Here is a 20734-nt window from a genome sequence, read left to right as displayed (position 1 = left end):
AGAATCAGCAATGGGCGTGCCAAACCAGATTCTGCCTAATATATCTATTACAAAATGGACTTGGTGTAATGAGACAGAGATAGGGTGGTTGTGGCAGTTTGGTATTTTCCGGTTGGAGGCCTCTGACCAGTGACGTTCACAGGGTGATTATTGACTTTGCAGATGACAGCAACATTGTTGCTAGAGTGTACAGTGAAGATTCTCTGACAGTACAATGGGATCGAGATCAATTGGGGAAGTCGGTCAAAGAATGGGAGGTGGATATTAGCATGAACAATTGTGAGGTGTTGTATTTCGAGCAGTTCAACCAGGGAAGGATCTGCAGAGTATTGCAGAATGGAGAGACCATGAAATACAGGAACATCATTCACTAAAATTGACAACACATGTAGTCAGAATGGTGAAAATGTCTGGCCTATTTGCCTCCATTGAGTAGGGAATCGAGTACAGGATTTTGGAAGTCACATGGCAACTGTAAAAGTCAAAGTGAAATTGTGCACAGCTCCGGTCACCCAGTTGTGGGAAGGATGTCATGAAGCTGGAAAGTGTAGAAAAGTTGGATGAGGATGTTACAGACACTAGAAGATTGGAATTATCAGCAGACGCTTCTCCCGAGAGAGTAAGGAGCTGTCTGGTGACCTTATAGAGGTTTACAAAATGAATAGGTGATCAATCTTTGTGCCAGTGTCGAGAAGCCTAAAATTACAGGATCATTGTTTCAGAAGAAGGGGAAATATTTTAAGGCTACCTGAGGGGCACTGTTTTCCACACAGTCGCTGGTGTATATATAGAACATAGAAGTTGTCAGCAAGGATGCAATAATCCTGTTTCAAAGACATTTGCCTTTCCTCAGACTGGTGTGGTGGGGTGTGGAGAGTAGAGACTAGCAACTAGTCAGTAAGTTACTCATAACCGATACGGGGCTTTTTTAAATTTCACTGGTTTAAAATTTAAGCAGAGTCCCTGACAAGGAAAACACAAATGCAGATCTGGGAAACAGTCAAAAAGGAAAAGAAACCATAAGGAACATGCAAGAATTGCAAATTGGTTAAGGGCTATGACGAACATGCAACAATATGCGACCTAAGCAGGAAATTAGCAGTGTGCGGGGGCGTGGAATTATTTTGCAGAACAAAATTGACAAAGAGTAGCAAGGCATTTTGTATATATATTACAAACAAAAGTGGCACCATGGAGAAGGTAGAGAAAGGAACACATGCCTAGAGCCAGAGGAAGTGTTCAAGATACCAAATTGGTGTTTTATATCAATTTCATCAAACATATTATGGAGGTTAGAAAGATCAGGAAAGGATTTACTGATATTCCACAGCACATTGATAACAAAGTGGTGGTCTTGGAGAACTTGAAGGACATTTAGTTGGATAAATCACAGGTGCTGGATGGGATATATCCCAGGTTCTTGGATACCTAAGACAAGAAAGCATGTTGTTAAGCTCTTCAGAGATTTTGAGGGCTCTATTAATTACAGGCGAGGATGCAGAAGAGTGGAAAATGACAAGGAAATTTCTGCTTTTTAAGAACTGTAATAGAGACAAGACAGGAAACTATACTCTGGTGACTCTGACATTAGTGGAAGGAAAATTATTGACAAAGATTTTTAACAATAGGATCCGCTTGTATCTGGAAGAAAATCTGTATTCGTATGAGCCAGTGGCAACAGCACGTCTTGCAAACTTGATCAACGTTTTCAAGTTCGAGCACTGGGTACTGGATAGAGGACATGTAGACTTTCGTAAAGCCTCATGGTCGCCTGATCAGAGCACGAAGGCACATGAACTGAGTAGAAATTTTGTAGAATATATTCAAAGTGTAGCTTGGTCAGAGAACACACAAGTTAATGGTTCAGAGAGGTGTGATTCTAAATGGATACATGACAACAATGGTGCCTGTAAGGATTGAAATCTGTTCTTTGTAAAAAGATTTGGATGAAAATGAAGGAGTTCTGATTTCTAGGTCTGCAGAAACACCGATATGGTGGAATTGTAGGTACTGTACTAATGTCCAGCTGACAGACCTTCAGTTTCTAGGCTTGTCCATTTTAAACAATGGAACAATATTATCACACTTTGGGTTTGGGGGCGGCAACCCTCAGTGGGCAATAACGCATGTGTCTTCAGAAGGACCTCCTCAATTTCCTCCCTCATTCTACAAGGCAGTTGGTCAGACCCTGAGGATTCATTCACCTTTATGTACTATACGCTGCTAATAACTGTTCGCTGGTAATATGAATGTCCTCCAAAGCAAATCCCCTAGTTTGCATTAACCATTGAGCATTTATGATATCATACTCAGTAATCACAAAGTAGAAATATTCATTAATTAATTTCATGTTCCCACCCATTTCCTGTGGCTCAAGACACGGAGACTCTACTGTGTTACGTACTCGTGACACATGACAGTGGTACCCTTGTCACGTGACTGGGGTTGAAGCTATACTGGACTTGAGGTAATGGTCTTGTGATGGCGGAGTGATGTCATTTTCCCGCCAGTAGAGATCATGTGACAGTTTTTTTTACGGCTTATAAAAGGAAGACCCCACCCTGTGAGCAGGGGCAGTTCGTGGCTGGATTTGCCACGTTGACTTCATGCCGCTGCGTGATTTAATGTGACGACGCTGTTTAGTTGAAAGATGAAGTTTTATCTAATAGGTCATTGCCAGCGGTTTCTTTACAATACTGCTAGTTTGAGCATCAGTGGAGAGTGAAGATCGGAGTTTGGGAGTTAAAGATCGAGTAGAAACTATTTTCGACGGAGGAACGGTTTCCACCTGATTTAATCCTTATTTGAAAGGATTTCGTTGACTGTTCTCGTGTTAGTCTCTGCGGGATAGCAGAAGATTGAGGACAGTGTGAAAGGAAAGGTCAGTGCCTTTAATCCGTTTCTTTTCGTAAATTCTTCGTGGAAAGTTCGACCTGGGGGATCCAAGCAAAACGACGTGAAAGAGAATTTAAATCGTCTTATAAAGTCTATCCTTTTAAATGGACTGTGAGCATTTTGGAACTTTTGGCAATACTACTTTAAAGAACTGTTTTTGCAACATCGCTTTAAGAACTGTTTGAGCTGCATCGCTTTAAGAACTGTTTAAGCTGCCGCACAGCAGCTGATTTCCGGTTATGTTAGTGTTTGTTTACTTTTGGGGGGTTAGTTTTCAATGTTTAATAAACGTGTTGTTTGTTATATAAACCCTTGCCGAACTCATATATTTATTGTTGCCTGGATACGTAACAACGGATCTTTACGGGGTTTCACTCTCTCAAGCCACACTGTTATCTGTAGCTATTGAACCTCCTGACCAGCCTGATCAATAACAAGGCAATGATTTGTCCTCCTTGTTTCTTTCTTAAGAGTATTCTTAGTAATTTTCATTCTTATCAACTGTTTCGCCTGATTCTGACCTCCTAAAGCCAGTGTGTGCTTCCTTTATTTCTTGTCCAGAGCCTTTGTATCTCTCATTGGCCAAGGTTTCCTAAACTTGCCAGGTTATCCTGCACCCTAAAAGGAACGTGCTTCTTCTGGATATCTGCAGTCACACTCATTACATTAAAAAAAAAACTCCCGCTTGCCATTTGGTCCTGTTCTGTCATACAGATTCTCTCACTGCACCTGTGCTAGATCCAGTCAATTCCACTAAAATTCCCCTTTCTTTCATAATACATCACTAAACTGTGAAATTGAGAATATGTTCCCATCCGTATCTTCAAACTAAAAGTAAGAATGAAGAAGGTATTAACAATTACATGGTTAAGTCATGGAAACACAAAGCAACCCTCATAGAGGGATCAGAATAGGAGAAAACGAGCAATTTCAAGTCCCTGGGAGTCAACAACCTTTGAGGATCTATCCTTGTCCCAAAATAACAAGGTGGGATGGGGTTAGGGGGCGGTTACTGCACAGAACTAAAAGAAGCTTCCAGAAATTATGACGTTAGTCAGCTCCATCTTGCGTACTAGCCTCCGTAGCATCCAGGAACTTGTCAACTAGCGGTGATCAGAAAGGCGACATCAATAAAGAAGGACTTCCATCACCCAGGGCATGCACTCTTCTCATTGTTGGGGCAGGAAGGAAGTACAGAAGCCTGAAGGCGCACACGCAGTGATTCAGGAACAGCTTCTTCGCCTCTGCCATCCGATTCCTAAATGGACATTGAACCCATGAAAACTACCTCACTATTATCATACCTATTATTTCTGTATCTGCACTGTATCTCATCATTTAAATATGCACATATAATTATTGTTATTGCTCTACTTGTATTTCTCTACTTTCTATGTTATCAACTATCGGATTGACCTGCTGCTGGTAAGTTACCAAATCAGAATCAGAATTAGATTTATTATTACCTGTATGTGTCGTGAAATTTATTAACTGAACAACAGCAGTTCAATGCAATACAGAATACAGAAGAAGAAAAACAATATAAAATAGTCAAAACAACAAGTAAATCAATTACAGCATAGGTTTATTGCACAGATAAAAATTTTGCAGAAGCAGAAATATATATTTAAGAAGTGAGGTAATGTCCAAGGCAATGTCCATTTAGCAATCGGATGGCAGAGGGAAATAAGCTGTGCCTGAATCAATACGTGTGTGCTTCTATACCTCCTCCAGGTGATAATAAAACTGATTCTGACTTTGATTCTGATACAAGGGATTCTTGAGCAGCCTGGGGAGTAGACCGAGGAATGGTAAATGGTTTTCAGTCTGTATGAGTGAGGTGTGGCAATTTGTGAAGTCATTTCAGAGATGGACTTTGTGAACACAGCCCGGTCTGTCACAGAAGCGTTCCTCCCCTCCACTGACACCGGCTGCATTTCCTGCTGCCCCGGGAAAGCAGTTTACATAATCAAAGACACTTCCCACCCCTGTCATTCTCTCTTCTCACACTAGCAGCTGACAGAAAGGAGTGAGAACACACAGCACCAGGATCAAAGATAACATCGGTTACCACTGTTACAGCACCTTCGACTTTTTCATGTTTTATTGTTTTACAACATAAATTCACAATGGTTTATGTTGGCTATTCCGACACTGAGTAACAGTCAGGCTATTTCGTGACAAAATGAAAATGTTAAATACAAAGTGATAAAAAGAAAATAATCCTTTGTACAGGTATTCTCCCCCTTTAATATGGCACAACAAATCATCACTGCTGCAGCCAATTGGCTTTATTATTCATATAATTAGTTAAAAGAAGATAACTGTGAGCAGTCAGGATGTTTCAATTGACTCCCATAAAAATACACCAGCTTCAATTGTTGCTGCACCATGAAGATAAAAGAACACTCCAAGCAACTTCGTGAAAAGATTTTGAAATGCAAGAAAATTGGTGAAGCACACAGACAACAGTCGTTGTATGTGCAGTCTTTCCCATCTCGGCACTGAAGCTTTTTCCTGCTTACGCATTATCATGAGTCTCTTGGTGGCCTCCATCACATGTCTCCTTGTACGATCTCTCCGTATTTGAGGGCAGTCTGCTTTTGGTAGTTTTACAGCTGTGTTGTATTCTTTCCATTTTGTCATGATTGGTTTAACTGTACTTCAAGGCATAGTCAGTGACTTGCAAATATCCTTGTACCCATCTCCCGACATGCTTTACAATAACGTTTTGATGGAATTAACGATTCTACTGGTTTACTGTCCTGTGATCAAGGCAAATAGACACAATTTAATAAAAATGGAAAAGATGCCTTTCACTCCATTTGAATGCAAATGTGATAAATAAACATAATCTTTACAAAAGCAATGAAGAGTTCAAGGCAGTCGATATGGCATCATATACAACCATGAGATTAATTTTTTGTATTCTCAACAAATCTATAGAATAATAACTGTTATCTGTTCTATAGATAATAACTGTAACAGAATCAATGAAAAACTGGCCAACCAGGATTCTCAACCAGAGTGAAGGAGACAGCAAACTGTGCAAATGAAAAAAGAAGAAACGATAATTAAAGAAGCAATACATTTTGAGAATATGAGATGAGGTGTCAATGAAAGTAAGTTCATTGATTGTGAGTGGATTTAGTATTGGTATGCTTGTCGCCTTGAAATTATTTCTAACATTTGATTTGCCTTCCTTATCACCGAATCATGCAGCAAGTTACACTTCCTACGGGAGGACTGCCAAGTCTCTTTGCACCTCTGTTTTTTTTTTAATTGAACTTTTAAACTGCTTAGGAAGTAGTCGACACCATTACTGCTTATATGCATGACCATACAGTATCCGGCATGATGTTCCAACTTCCATTTATTTGCCCATTCTCCCAATCTCTCTGTCCTTCAGCAGATTCCCTGCTTCCTCAACAATACCGGCACTCCATCAATCTTCAAATTGTCTGCAAACTTGACAACAATTCCATTAATTCTGTCTCCCAAATCATTGGCCTATACTTAAAAGAAGGGATACAGCAATCCCCAGAGACTGTCACACCTGAGTTTATCCAACTGACCTGTCAGGCCTCTTACACTGAAGCAAAAGCTGTTTAACCCAAGTGTCTTTCCTCTCCTTTGTCTGTATTCCTTTCTCTACTGTTCACGAAATTTGCTCTCATTGGCGACAGTATTATCTCCTGCTCAGTGTCACACTGACTGCCACTCCCATCTACACTATTTTGAGCATCACTCACAAATCTAAAGGGTATTGGGCCCCCTCCAGTTCAGGAGCAATCCAGCTCTTGTGTGCAAGTCTTCCTACTACAGAAGAGATTGCAGTAATCCAAGAACATCAATCGTCAGCCCTGTCTCAGCCCTTCAGTTAAATATTCATCTGAATCACCATTTCTATCCTCACCTGTATATCACACTGAGTGTAATCTAGAGATTACTGTTTTTTTATAAGTGTTTTTCCCTAATTCCCCCTGTTCACTGTTTACAAGTTCAACCCTCTTTTTACCAAGTTATATGCACCACTAGCAGCTGCTCTGATTCATTCCGGCCCCTGATACTCAAGTGGCAACACACCATCCCGGATCTCTTTTACAGCCACAGAATCTTGCGTCTTCTCTCAAATAGTGTCCAGACTGATCCCGTCCTCCTCTATTGGGCATCTGAGACACTGTCAGTGCCAGCAGCCTGGCTGCTGCTGGTGTGCCCTGAGAGGTCAGTATTCAAAACATGTAAGTGCTGTGTGGGGAGCAGACTCTCTGGGACCCTGCACTGTGCGGCTCTTTCCCTGTTCTCTACTGGTGGTCACAAACCTTACCAGCATCATTAAATTTAGGACTGACTCCCTGACATCCTGAGGCAGAGCATGGCACTGTCATTACTGCCATTCTTGCTACTCCAAAAGCGTGAGAAATTCTGAAAAAGGAACTCTAAGATTTCATGAGTACACCACTGCATATACCATACCTCTCCCTACATTGCCACCTGACCTATGTTCTGATTAATCTGGTAATTTCATCTGTTATTCGGGCTCCAGACATACTTCTACTCCTCGACCACTGAGTTGTCTACATTCCAGCTATTCACTGTAGTGCCCCTTTTGTTTTTTTTAAATATATGTACAAGGTATTCCCTCCAGGCTTGCTTAGCAAAGTCATTCTGTCTCCCTTACCATCATTCAGCACATCAGATTATCTGTTTAATTTGCATATTGCTGCATATTCATCAAGAAAGGGCATTGTTTAATTTCCACTTACTAAACTTTCCTTATCGTTCCGTTTCCTTTTTGACTGCATTTGCAACACTCTGATCATGTAATATTCTTAGGTGTATATTCTTGTATTTCCTCCTCACATAAACCATTTGAATTTAGAAACACTCCACATTAAATAGGTTACGTGTGAGTTATAGCTGCTCTCGATCTGTGCTGTCCCCAGGTGCTGACTAACATAGTTCTCATTAGCTTGTAACACACATAAAATGCTGCAAGAACTTAGCATTTATGAAAATAGTAAACTGTCAACATTTTCGAATGAGGTCCTTTAACAAGACTGGAAAAAATAGATTAGAGGTCAGGATAAGAAGGTGGGGCTGCTGAGGATGAAGTTCAAGGTGGTAGGTGATCATTAGCTTGCCCTTAGTTTGGCAGATTCCCCCAAGATTTGTGTCCTTCTTTGAAGATGAGTATTGTCAAAATGGCCTCCCACTAAAAATCATGAATTGCAAGTGTCATGCCCCATTGCAAGGTCTATTAATAGTCTCTAATGCATCTGCCTTTACTGCCATCCAGATAAGTTAACTTCACATTTTTTTTGTGTTTGGAAGGTATCTTCAGACATCCCCACAGCCCCTACACTTTTCTCCAATCAACTTAAAATTATGTCTCCTTCTTTTAGGGACTTCCATTTTAGGATAAGTTCTCTGAATTTCCACTCATTTGATGTCTCCTATCATTTTGTATACCTGCATCAAGTCACCTCTCATCCAGCTTCCTTCCAAAAAGAAAAAGCCCTATCTTACTCCACCAATCCTCACAAGATATTTTATGTGAGTTCAGTGTTGATAGTAAATTTATTGTCAAAATACAATTTTCTCCATATAATTTCCTTCCAGGCATGCCCAGTAAATACAAAACAACACAGATGAATCAATGAAAAACTGCACACATCAAAGACTGACAAAACACCAATGAAGAAAGGAGAACAAATAGAACAAATTGTGTAAGTAAACAAAACAACAAAATAAAATGATAATAAATATGCAGTAACTATCAAAAACATGAACGGTGAAATTCCTGAATGTGAATTCGTTGTTGCGCTGAGCGACATTATCCCATCTGCTTCTAAAGCCTGATCGCTGAGGGGTAATAGCTATTCCTGAACCCGATCCTGTGGGACCTGAGGCTCCAGTAACACCTTCTTGATGGATCATTGTGTCCTTGGTGATGCTTGCTGATTTCCAGTAACAGCTGTAGTTGTAGGTGTGTTCAGTGGTGAGGACGGCTTTACCTTTGATGGATTGGCTGCATCCACAATTGTTCAATTGTTATTGAATTCATGGGCATTGGTATTTCTAAACCAGACCAGTCAGACAATTCTCCACTATATATCTAGACAATATTATCGAAGTTTTAAATGACATGCTACATCTGCACAAACTGGCATAGTAGAGGCTGTAAATGCGTAAATATTTCCAGGATGCCAACAAATTCCACTCCTCCGAGCCTCTACACTAAGACGATCTCAGTCAAAGTTGGGGAAATTACAGTCACTCACTACTCTGTTGTTAAGAGAACTTTCCAGAACCTGCCTACATTTCTGTTGCTCTTCCTGCCGGCAGCAATTCAAAAATATTTGTAAATTGAAGTACACGTCCTTCAAGTTTCTTCGTTGTCAACTCTCTGTTACATTCTGAGGGATTGAGGGGATAGATAGCGTTCATGAATTGTCGTCCATTATCACGGTTGTACAGTTCTCTGTCCTTGAAGTACTTTTTGTTGTTCTAGTATTTAATAGTGGTGTACAGTGCTGGGTGTGTACAGGATCGTATGCTCACTTAACAGTGCTGTGAGTTTTATTGTTCCGTGTCCTGATAGTGAAGGTCTAGATATTCTAAAGTTCACTGTCCCTGTAGTCAAATGTTGACTTTTCTTGAACAGTCACATACACAGGGCATGTTTATCCCAGGGACAGACCATTCCCTGCCCTTCCAGTGTGTGCCATATTTTTTTAAGATCTCTGTTCATGCAGTACGTTGCCGGCAGTTGAAACATCATATTTAACAGCATGTGGTCTGTGTCCCACAATGGACTAAATCTCCCAAAGGATTGACCCAACTAAATGGTCTGACAGCCCCAACAGAACCTCTTTTTTAGTATCAACACACCAGAGAATATGATCACACGCCTTTCTCATCACGCTTCCCTCCTTGTACTTCTCCTTGTTTATCACCAGTGTTCATTTTCTACCTCACATGCTTAATCTGGCTCTTGCCATAAATTTCCACCTTTGTCCTGGTGTGTTCCTGTCCCCTCCCCACTCTACTGTTATTTTCTGTGTCTGCGTAAGATGCCTTGGAATTCTCATTGATCCTCCTGGTAACTCTTCACTCTCCTGATTCACTGTGTGAATTGTTTCTTGCTTCCTGTTTGTTCCTCCAAGACCCTGTCTGATTTCATCTTCCTCGTCTTTAAATATGACTCTTCCTACATTATTAAACAAATACATGTTTGTCATCACCATCAGTTCCTGAATGACCTCACCCTTCTCCATCTTCCTCACAGGGACGGGGAAGTCCTGAATACTGACCAGCTGGACAGTAAATGACTCTCACATGTCAGGCATGGACATAACCACTAACGTCAGCTCCCAGACTACTCTCTATCGTTCCTGCCCAATTCTGCTGTAATTATCCTTCCACAAATTTACATTGATCTACCTGCAAGTCCAGACTTATCCTTCTCAATAACCGTTTGAAAACCTCCTGAATTATAATCTGTAAAAATTTTCTCAATAAGGCTTTAATCATCTAGCTCATTTCTCATTACTGTGTCAAGTATTTCACCCTCCCTGGTGGACTATTTACATACAGTTTCTGGAAAACTTCCTGAACACACCCAATAAATAATGCCCCGTCTTGGCCTCAGGTGGTAAGGGAGTCCCAGACATTCTGGGGAGATTATTCACCCACTGGTACTAATGAGATGATGCAAAAACAATAGATAAGCTGCAAACATATCTGTGTCTCTCTCTCACTGGCTATTGGGAGTCCTACAGTATAATCCCATCACATTGATTGCACCTTTCTGATTCCTAAGTTCCACCCACATTGTCTTACTGGAAGTACATCTGGGATTTGCTCAAACTTGTAACGTTCTGCCTTGATCAGCAATGCAGCTCCCCTGACTCATTTACCACCCTCTGCACGGTCTGAGTCATATGAATCCTGGAATATTTCGATACCCGTCCTACCCTTCTCTCAGCCAGATGTCTGTAATGGATGAATTACGGTGCCACGCTCTGAGTACATCTGAATTATCTGCTCTACACTTGCACTGAAATAAACTCACTTCTGCCCGACAGTGCCACTGTGTTGATTAACGTGGCCCCTATTAAGTTCCTTTTAGGGTTCCACGACCTCATCTCTACCTTCTGCTCAATGCTTCTTACTGACCTGTAGCTCTGGATCCCAACTCCCCCTCCACATGACACATGATAAAAATCGTCAGTGTGTCGCCAGGAAGCATCCCTGTGAGAATTTTACTTCACCTTCACCCTAACCCATCCTTCTTACAACGGTCCCACTTATCCTGGAAGAGAGCCCAATGACCTGTGCTCCTGATGCCCTGCCTCCTGCACCAGATTGTTACACATTTAACTGTTCCAACTTCCCATATCTTATCTGGCAAGCACGTGACACTGAAATCACAACCAGGGTGTTCATTTTTCCTAACTTTCTGACCAACTCCCTAAATAATCTGTGGGACCTTGTCCTTCTGTTGTTAGTTCTAACAAAGACCACGATCTCTGGCTGTTTAGCCTGCCCTTTCAGAATGGCCTGTAGCTTCTCAGAGACATCCTTGCCCCTGGCATGATGGGTGTAACGCACAATCCTGCAATCTCAGTCATTTCCACAGATACTCATGTATGTCCCCGTGCCCCACCCCTGCTAAAGTGTTTGCTCCATGTGATTTATATCCTTCCATTCTGTATATTAATGTGCCTTCAGGTAGCCTCTTTGTAATGAAAATAGTTTTAATATACATTCATTGTATATTTCTTTATTCAGCTCAGGGTATTTAGTTATGCACTCGTAAACGAAGAAGCCTCCACACGTTTTGAAACCACACAACTTGTACGATTTAAGATAGAACAAAAAAATGTTTACAGCTATAGCTGTACATATTCTAAAATAATACTTATCGTCCTTAAGCCAATCTCAGTGATGGAGTGTATTGTCACTCAACCTGTTCTCTCTCTCTCTCTCTCCCCCTCTCTCTCTCTCTCTCCCCCTCTCTCTCTCTCTCTCTGTGTCTCTCTCTCTCTCTCTCTCTCTCTCTCTCTCTCTCTCTCTCTCTCTCGCTCTCGCTCTCTCTCTCATTCTATTTTCTCTGCCCCTCCCACACGCCCATTTTCTAGTGCTCAATCTCGCGACAACTTCCTCGTGTCCTGTCCCTTGTGCGCTCTCCCTCACTTGCTCTCCATCTCCAATCGCAACCCCTCCTCACACCAACTCCCTCGTGCGCCCTCCTCATCGCAATGTATCCTTCCGTCGCTGTTCCTCACGCTCACCAGCACTCCCTCTAGGTCACGCTCACTCTAGCATCATCTCCATGTCACACTTTCCCTCGCGCCCTCTCCCTCACGTACTTTCCCGCGCCCTTTCCATGCGATGTCTCATTCGCTCTCTCCTTCGCGCCCTCAGCCCTCGCGCTGTCTCCTAGTCGCACTCACTTTCTCTATCTCTCTATCTCTCACAGAGAGACAAGTGAACGTAACGGTAGTTTGTCTCAATTGTAAAACAGGAACATTATCTTACAGGAAGATAGTTCAATCTGACAGTGAGAAGGAAAACCACCAGGTTGAGAAGGAAAAGGAAAAAGAAGGTGAAAGGAAGGCCGGTTTTTAATGGGAGCTGGAGTGGTTGATAGAGACGAAAATATACTCTAAGCTTGGGCAGATTTGTTAGAACCGGGAAGCAGGGTAACAGGTTCGCCTCAAACTTCAATTTAACAGGGTTGGACCGGAAGCGCAAAACGAATATCAAAGGGATATTGAGGTCAGTGATTCCATCGGGATAAGCTGTAAACAGCTGTTTTATAACTCTGAGGCAAAGCACACAAAACGAGAAAAGAGTAACCAGTTGACATGAGTCTGGTAAAGGGTCTCGGCCCGAAACGTCGACAGTTTAATCTTTCCCATAGATACCGCCAAACGTGCTGAGTTCCTCCAGCATTTTTTGTGAAGAAAAGTGCAAACAGTCGACGTTTATGGCCGAGACGCTTCATCAGGATCTGAGTTTGTGTGTGTTGTCTTGTATTTCGAGCATCTGCGGGTTTTCTCCTGTTAGTTTCGTAACTCTGTTCATCAGATTGTTTCCACAATGTGGGGGGATAGAATAGGGAACATGAAGGTAGCTGAATTATATTATTTTACAGCATTTATTTCTAATCATTAATGAGTTTCAAAATCCGATTCAGTGGGTATTTCACTGCATTCTTCATTTCCTCTCGGAATTTGCTCTGAGTCAGGGCGTAAATACACGTGTTAGTGCAAGAACTGAGACTCTGCAACATTGCCGATGTGTGTTTTGTGATGTACCGGGGATCCGTAACGGAATAAACAAAACTCATTGAAATCCGCCTGTAGATAGAAAATACCACGTATATTCCCCACAACAACATGATACTACCGGTTATGCTGAAGAGCAAAACGATGGATTTGCGTCGGTTCTCCATCTCCCGGTCCTTGTTATTCTCTCCATTCTTTTGTCCCCGGAGCCCCTTGCGGGCTCGATTGGCCACTAGAATCCGCCTGACAGTCAGAATATTGAACACCAACATCAGAATGAATGGGAGACAAGGGGTTAAAATAAGGTCAAACATCTCAAATGCCGCCCATGAGTGTGAGGTTTAGTAGCTCGGTGTATAAACACAACCCCAGGGAACACCGGCAATTATTTCTCTAGGACGGTATATGAAACCCCGGGGGACAGTCTCCAAGCAGACCAGCACTGTCCCGATAACCACAGCCGCCTTTCTCTCGGTGCCATATTCTGTTTTCAGCTTCTCACAGCAAATAGCCACAAATCGATCGATAGTGAAAGCGACAGTCAGCCAGACTGAGGCCGCAGTCTCGCACAAATCAACCATTGACCGAGTCTGCACACAGGAGTGATCCGCAAGAATGATCCGGGAAAATAAAGCTGAGCAGTCCACTTCAGCAGCGGATCCGAGATAACGACCAGGAGATCGGCCGCTGCCATTCCCATCAGGTAGCGAGTGATACATTTGGAGAGACCGCACTTTCCCTGGGACAGGATCACAATCTCCACCAAGTTCGCTGGAAGAGAGACAGGGAACAGCAAGTTGATAAAAATACTGAGCAGAAGCCAATACAACAGCTTGAGGGGATCCTGTAATATTTCAACGTTATTGTTGCATTTAGCGGTGGGAGGGTCGAGAGAGGACGCAGAGTTGGAGGAGACAGAGAAGGGGTTTGCACAGTAAAACAAAGTCAATATGTTCTGAATACGGATTCCTTACTGATGACCGAAATGTGAAGTGGCAGCCGAAAACGAAAACATTTTCTACCTTTCGCGTCTCGGCTGGATGAAATGAATAAGTCCGAACGCTGTTGGCGGGATTCTCTCCATTAGACAATCAGCAACTTCCATGGCATCCCCGTCAGGGACAGAACAGGTGAAGGACGGAACGAAAACAGGAAATGCAGGAAACTCTCACCGAGGCAAAACAGAATATATGGACAAACATTTAAAGTATCTCTCTTCAGAACTGTTCTCAGAGAGAACACTGACACGAGTGTTAACTGGTCTCCCGTTCCATACAAGCTGCTTGGTGCTTAGTGTTTTCAGCATTTCCTAAATGCTTCCAGCATTGGCCACCTCACTGACTTTACAACAGAACATTGACTGATTCCAACAGATACAGCGGAATCTGACACAACCTCACAGACATGACGCCTCCCACTGAATCCATCAGAGGGTAACAGTGGAGAGGAATTCAAACTCGATGCCGTAGTCAGATGTCTGTAACAGTGTCAGGTGTAGATATTATATAAAACATTTCACATATTAATAACTATCTTATTAATTGGCTTAGCAAAGACTTCTTTCTGCATTGCATGCAGTCAGATCGCAGACATTTATTAAAAATCCACAACAGTTTCGTGTTACAACACGGAATTCCGCACATTTGCTAAAGTGTTACTGGAGTTGGTGGTTTGATTGTTGCTCCTAAGGTGACAATCACTCACATTCAAATGCAGACAGCCACTGGCATAGAGCTCCTCGGGCTGTATAAACACAATATTTGCCAACACAGTGCATCTACTACAAGACCAAAAGCAGAAAGCCGAACATCTCATTATTCATCACAAACCGCTGGCAGAACGTTGCCTGGCCCGCTCATCCCACAGAAATTGGCCGATTCGCTGAATTCCTGTAGCGGTTTGTTTTCAGATTGAAGTCCCAGCATCTATAGTCCCGGTGTTTCCACTCCATTCCTGAAATGCGGAATACTGGGTCTGGAATGTGACAGTTTAAAAATCAATCACAATATTGGGATTAAACTTCAACATCCACCCACGGCAGCTGACACTGCGGCTTACCGGGAATTCCAAAGGCTGAAATAAAAGGATAGTACACGGCTTCAATCCGCCAGATGACCGGATACAACATTTCAGAGGAATCTGTGATTTCTGACTTTCCTGAAAACACGACTCCGGCAGACAGCTGATTGTATTCCAAGCGGTCCTGGTTTATACAGACGATCTGTCTCCAGAGATATGGTTACACACCTCAGCAAGTTTCTTAGTTACAGTTGTTTGAACAGACATTTGAATTCACTACCATTTTCTCTGCTGTACATATTGAGGCCATTGGAGACAAATACATCAAAATTCTTTAGCATTACCTCAGCAGTGTGTCCGATGCCTCAGCAGTGGAAATAGGCTGGTAAATTTACATTCAAAGACTGAGCTTTGTCACAAAGTAGCTACAGTTAGATTTCATCTTTCTGTTGGCTAATTATTCATCTCTGAACGGAGACCAGCGACACTGACAGATTCCTTCATCTGTCCCTGCAGTTTCCTATTTTGAACTGTCCTTCAGCTTCTTCTTAGTGACACTCACAGTCACACACACACACACACACACACACACACACACACACACACAGACAAACAATTGCACACATACATTTCTATGTTACCGTTACCGTCCCGTTATACATAATATGTATTATAAGTTACTATAAATTGCACAGTTCAAATTTAATCAGAGACATAACGTAAGGAGTTTTACTTCTCACGTATTTGAAGGATGTAAGTATTCAAGTAAATACAATTCGAAACACACAAACGCAGATAAAATAGAGACACCAAGATCGGGATGTAAGCGGTAAAATGAGCACGTTGCTAATGTACAAGCACGAAAATATCTCAAGATGTTGGTAATACAGAACAACACAAGCAACTCCGCTGAGTTCCTCCGGCATTTTGCGTGTCATGTTGCTGATGTTACAGTTTTTAATAGGTATCTCAATTCTGTCAAAGATCCAAAGAAACCGAGAACAAGTATTTCAGTCTGCAAAGGACTGGGCAGACTGTTAAATGATACAAAACAATTCTGGAAACTGGCAGATGAATAGCTGAATGGTGGCTGGAAATGAACGGCAGAAAGACAAGCGCGAGGTAAATTGTTAGGAGGGAGAGAGGTAGTGTCATACTGCACAGGACCAAAAGATGTGCAGAAGGTTATAAATCTTGTCAGCTCTATCTATTCTATGAAGTATCCAGAACCCCTTTAAGGAGCGTCGTCTCAGAAAGGTAACCATTATTAAGGAAATGCCGCACCCAAGGCACACCCCTTTCTCACTGTTACTGCTGCGTGAATGACAGAGAAAGAGTTACAGGTAGATACAAAGCAGCTTCTGTATTCGACAAAACATGGTACAGCAGGCATCATATCATGCCGAGACGTTTTCGGTGGAATGGTCTGCTAGCCCATTGTGGGGCTCGATATTTATTTGCTAAGCACAAAGGACAATTCCATATTTAATCGTTTAGATATTTTTTTTCGTTTGAAGCTACAAACAAATTTCACACCTTCAGAGCACATCCAACCCACAGGAGCCAACAGCCTCGGGGCTCGGCTTTTAGGATTCCACTGTTCCAAACTGAGTCCACAGTACATTTATTTAGTATTTTACGTGCTTAACATGAAGGACAATCCATTATTACAAAGTATAAATAATGCTGTCTGTGAAACTACATGTAAACTGCACACCTTCTGGTTCACATTCATTTCACAGGCGCCAGCAGCGTCTGGATTTAGTAATCTTTAGGAAATGCATTGTTACAAACTAAATCCACAATACATTGTCAAGGAACAGAAGACTGGTGGCCAAAGCCATTTGCTAAATGTAAATGACAAACACAAATATCACTTCACTCCAACAGGGGAGCATGCGAAGTCAGCATAGATTCCTGAACGCGTAACCTGCCCCGACAGGTATGTAGAATTCTTTGAGAAAATAACAGGCCGGATAAATCAATAAATTTGAAGACCCCTCCTGCATCAGCTCCGCAGCAATACATCAAACTGCACGAAATATCGATTTCTTACCACACTGGCACATGGCTTAAGTCACAATTCCGAAATTACACTCCTGGAAGTCCCATTTTAACCTAGTTTCCCAAAATCTCTTTGTCGGGTCATATCCCTGCTCGTTGAAACCTTTCTTTGTAGCACGATGGAACCTCCCCGTAAACATATTGACTCCCATCCTCCTTGTCCCCATCCACCTTCATTTCGACAGTTTTGAATGATCCTTCTACGTGAAGCCCCCACCCACCACGCACCAGCTCCTCAGCCACCACTTTACGTGGGCTTTAAAAGTCGCCAGAAGCGCGGTATATATATATATATATATCCTTATATCTGCCTATGTATCCCGTTCCTTTATGTGACCGGACTTTCATTTCCCGCGGGACCCGGGGGAACCAATGTCCGAATGAATTAACCCTCTCATCACTGGGAGTGACTGCACCCTCGCTTAACAACTGCTGTGTGTGAGGGCGCTCGCACTGGTCATGAGGCCGGGCAGGGACAGACCGAAGGCTTCGGGTATTTGCGAAATGGAAAAGCTCTTCCTGTAATTTAAAGCAGGAAAATCATCATATTCACAGCAACAGGAGGCAGCAGCAGTCGGTTTGTCACTGAACAGCGACCTGATGAAAGAGCATCATGTCTGGCAGAGTGAAAGGAGGCAACAGACAGGGCAAAGACGGAGCCAAGTGGCACCGTAAAGTGCAAGAAACACACACAAAATGCTGGTGGGACGCAGTAGGCCAGGCAGCATCTAGACGGAAAAGCTCTATCGACGTTCCGGGCCGAGACACTTCGTCAGGACTACATGAAAAAAAGGTATTAATAGAGTTGGCATCACTGACAGGCTTCGCAGCAGTGAATTTAAAAACTCAAACACGAGATGCTCTGTGATATCAAGGGCATCACTAAACCAGCAATCCGCCGTCTGGCTCGCCGTGGCGGCGTCAAGCGGATCTCGGGTCTGATCTACGAGGAGACCCGCGGGGTGCTGAAGGTTTTCCTGGAGAATGTGATCCGGGATGCGATCACCTACACTGAACACGCCAAGCGCAAGACGGTCACTTCCATGGATGTGGTGTACGCTCTGAAACGCCAGGGCCGCACTCCCTATGGCTTCGGCGGCTGAAAAACTCCCACTTCCTCTCGAGAACAAAACAAAGGCTCTCCTAAGAGCCACCCACCGCCTCACAGACGGAGCTCGATCTACAAACTTTTAATATATTTTATCGTACATTCAGGTGAGTTACATTTGAAACAGACCGATCGGTTCCGCTTGAAATATAACTGCGATTCTGCCTTTCCAGTCGGTGATTACGACAGAAACCCTGAATGCATGAAGATCGATCTTAATCCTCTTATCCGTTTAGGACAGAAATCAGTTCACTCGTTTAAAGAAACGATTCCGTAATCATGCATTTAAATTTTTACTGTGGGAATTAGATATTAAATTTATTAAATGGAACTGAAATTGTACTCTCCTCCAGAGAAAGCAGGATCCCCCAGTGGCCACACATTTTACTTCCACGTCTCATTCCCATTTTGATATGTCTATCCATGACCACCTCTGCTGTCAAGATGAAGCCACACTCAAGGTGGAGGAACTGCACATTATATTCCGCTTGGGTAGCCTCCAACTTGATGGCCTGAACATTGATTACTCTAACTTCTGTTAATGCCCTTCCTCTCCTTCTTACGCAACCCCTGATTTATTTATTTTCCCTCTCCATTTTTTCTCTCTCTGCCCATCATATTTTACCTGTTCCCCATCTCCCTCTGGTGCTCCACACTCCACTTTTCTTTCTCGTCCGATGATCCTTTCTCTTCTTCAGCTCTGTATCGCTTTTTCCAATCAGTCCTTAGCTTCACCCCACCCCGTCCGGTCTTCTACAATCATTTCGGATTTCCTCGTGCCCCCCCCCCCACTTTCAAATCTCTTACTACCTTTTCTTTCAGTTTGTCGTGACGAAGGGTCTCGGCCTGAAACGTTGACATTGCTTCTTCCTATAGATGCTGTCTGGCCTGCTGCGTTCCACCAGAATTTTGTGCGTATAGCTGGTATAATTAGTGATACAATTAATGGTCAATAATTTAAAAAAATCAAGGACTGTTGCTGGGTGCTCTGAAATTAGCGGGCGATTTGAAATTAATCTTGCGCTGATCACACTGCATTCTCATTGGATGAGGTCCGACCAACAGTAAATTCCTAGAAATCCTTCAGTAAGTTCGTGGTGCGAGGGAGGTTTTTTTTCTCTCTCTAGAGCTCTGTGTTTCGGAAAAAGCACTGGGAATTGCAGGGTGCATTAAACTGAAGACGGAGCTGGACGATAAGAGTCCGGTCTTGGCTCTGTTCCTCACTCTGACTCTGTCTCCACCACTCCTGTCTCTCTGCGCGTTTCTCGGGCAGGAGTAGTGGCAGAGGATTGGAGGATGGGTTATGTTATGCAGTGTGTTAGAAGAGGATCGAAGGGAAACCTCAATGATCCCCTTCCTGTTGCAATGTTAAAGACATTGTTCAGATGCGGATGGAGGGTCTCGGTTTGGAGCTTTATCTGTTTAATATTTCTCACAGATGCCTCCTGGCCTGCCGAGTTCCTCACGCACTGTGCGTGTATCGCTGCAAGGAAGAGCCTTGGAGCTGAATCAGGTCTGCTGCTTCAGTTCATTTATTAAAGAGGCGGCTGAAAATGTCAATTCCCGGATCAGCAAATTTGCATGTCATTGAAGTTGCTGATATTATGGAGTGTGAAAAATTGTAATTAACATGGCAACAGGACGGGGATCATTGAGGTCAGTGATTTGAGGAATGACAGATAAATGTGAGATGTTCCATTGTCATTGACGAACTGCCATGGAGATTGGTCGTCCCTGGGAGTGATATAAAACAGCGATATCTGGGTGCAGATATCGATTTCCTTCAAGGTGTAAACACAGAGAGGCAGGACGGTGAAGAAGATGTTTGCCACAGTTGCATTCATCGGTTAGAGTATTGGGCATTGCACCTTGACGTCACATTACAGCTTTAACAGCCTGAGGGAAACTACTCTTGGAGCACGGCGTACAGTTATAGTTGCCCAGTGATCAGAGAGTTGACATTAAACTGGAGAGGGTGCAAAAGAGATTTAACACGAGGCCGATAGGCTGGAACTTTCTCACCAGAGCGTATGTGACATTAGAGAGGTTGACAAAATAATGGCAGTCATAGATACGGTCAATAGTGAATCTGTTATCTCCAAGGCCTTGGAGTTGGAAGCTAGAGATTACAGGTATAAAGTGAGAGAGTGAAGATTCAAATGGGACCATGACAGGCAGGTTTTCCACACAGAATGTGTTGTTTACATGGAACCACCTACCTGAAGTGATGGTATAGGTGGGCACCAGTGCAATATCTCTTGGACTGTGGAGAGGGAAGGATCACAGGGACATGGGAGAATTGCAAGTAACTGAAATAGCTTTGTTCCCGCGTGGTCAGCATGGATGTGTT

The 20734-nt window shown here is 42.9% G+C and overlaps 1 long non-coding RNA gene across 5 annotated transcripts in view; it reads left to right on the top strand.

Moving 5' to 3' along the window:
* LOC132383927 (uncharacterized) overlaps positions 1-20734 on the top strand; it is a 129054-nt gene that overhangs the window by 18446 nt on the left and 89874 nt on the right. For 4 of the 5 annotated variants that reach the window (XR_009508803.1, XR_009508802.1, XR_009508804.1 and 1 more), the window contains exons 3-4: positions 5868-6017; positions 8518-8624. This is a non-coding gene — a long non-coding RNA (uncharacterized LOC132383927). Of the gene's footprint in view, positions 1-5867; positions 6018-8517; positions 8998-20734 lie in introns of those variants that run through there. The other variant, XR_009508800.1, reaches the window with a different exon arrangement.

Source organism: Hypanus sabinus, chromosome 31 (genome assembly GCF_030144855.1).
Source record: "Hypanus sabinus isolate sHypSab1 chromosome 31, sHypSab1.hap1, whole genome shotgun sequence".
NCBI lineage: Eukaryota > Metazoa > Chordata > Chondrichthyes > Myliobatiformes > Dasyatidae > Hypanus > Hypanus sabinus.
The sequence above is the reverse complement of the archived record's forward strand: the minus strand, read 5'-3'. Positions and strand labels throughout refer to the sequence as shown.